At 37.5% G+C, this 1,567-nt stretch overlaps 1 pseudogene across 1 annotated transcript; it reads right to left on the bottom strand.

Moving 5' to 3' along the window:
• Positions 1-1,005: 1,005 nt before the first annotated feature.
• LOC308337305 (U6 snRNA-associated Sm-like protein LSm3) lies at positions 1,006-1,343 on the bottom strand (annotated as a pseudogene). Its single transcript has one exon. The product of its transcript is annotated as a U6 snRNA-associated Sm-like protein LSm3 (transcript).
• Positions 1,344-1,567: the final 224 nt, after the last annotated feature.

Raw genomic sequence — 1,567 nt, 5'->3', positions numbered from 1 at the left:
CTTACAGGGCAAGAATCAGGGTGAATAAGCAAGGATACAACATGTTCAATGATTGAGAAGTGGCCGTACATTATCATTCCTATAATTTTTTACTTTGGTCCCCTCTAATTTAAGGTGGTCCATGAAATATATTTCCTACCATCTCCTCAGTATTTATTGCTCCTCAGAATTTCTAGAAATGATCTGCTTTTCCTGGGGTGCCTGGGTGGCTCAGTGGGTTAAGCCTCTGCCTTCGGCTCAGGTCCTGGTTTCAGCGTCCTGGGATCGAGCCCCACATCTGGCTCTCTGCTCAGCAGGGAGCCTGCTTCCCCCTCTCTCTCTGCCTGCCTCTCTGCCTACTTGTGATCTCTCTGTCAAATAAATAAATAAAATATTAAAAAAGAAAAAGAAATGATCGGCTTTTCTCAATTCTCAAAGCTGCCTTTAGGCAGAGAAGTCAATTTAAGGTTCACAAGGAAGCACAGAGCTTTACACAGATAACTGTTAGCGGGAATATTACATCCCCCCTCCCCCAAGTTACAGGTTAGAAATAAGAACTATCGAGAAAAGTGAACTGTATTAAAGAAATGTATTTTATTTATTTGTTTTTTAAAAGATTTTATTTTTAAGTAATCTCTACATCCAAGTTAGGCCTCAAACTCACAACCTCGAGATCCGGAATTGCATGCTCCACCGACTGAGCCAGCCAGGAGGCCCTAAAGAAATATATTTTTTAAATTTCAATCAAATAAGGAAACATCAAATATAATTTAAAGAAAGAAAAATAAAAATTGTCTCAGAAAACAACAGAGCAAATAAATTCCTGAAAAAAGAGTTCTGCATCTTGCTGATCACAGTTATTGAAAGGGTTGGAAAAAAGGTAAAATGCCCTTTAGCTTAAGAGTTTTTGAGTTATCAGCAAATCACCTCATTTCAGAAGAATCCTTGGTCATTTCTTAACACCAAAATTTATGCAGATTTCTCTTTTGAATGTCTTCTACATTTAAAGAGGCAATCATACAAAATCTATATTCCATACATGATAAATTCTTTGTTCCAGCCAACTCTTAATGGAGGGTAACTAGTACAACACCATCTCCCTGGACAAAAAGCACTGGAATATTCCATTTTGTTGATTTATACATCTCTTCATATGTTTCCTCATCAATCTCTAGAGTACACACGGTTTCTTCCCCATCTCCCAATATCATATTTAAATGCTGATCATAAGCATGTAATCTGCCTGGAAGCTCTCTGTCATTTCTCATTTTCACATAAATAAGCTCATCCAGGCTGAGCCTGATGAGATCCAGGGGCTCTTCTATGGTGTTGGCAGTTTGTTGCCGGTCCACGTCACCTGCCATTTTGTTTCAAACTCTGCGCCCTTTTCCAAAAAATGTATTTTGAAATTTACATTTCTGTATCTGAGTCAATGCGACTACAAATCATAAAACAACTACACTTAACATCAATGTTAATCATATTGTAGTTGAGAACGTTTTTGCTTTACTTTTTTGGAATAGTGGAGCATGCACAATGTGATATTTTAGCACCATATACACCATAAATTTCCTATTGTAACAGCTTT

This window comes from Martes martes (genome assembly GCF_963455335.1).
Source record: "Martes martes genome assembly, chromosome: X".
Lineage (NCBI taxonomy): Eukaryota > Metazoa > Chordata > Mammalia > Carnivora > Mustelidae > Martes > Martes martes.
The sequence above is the reverse complement of the archived record's forward strand: the minus strand, read 5'-3'. Positions and strand labels throughout refer to the sequence as shown.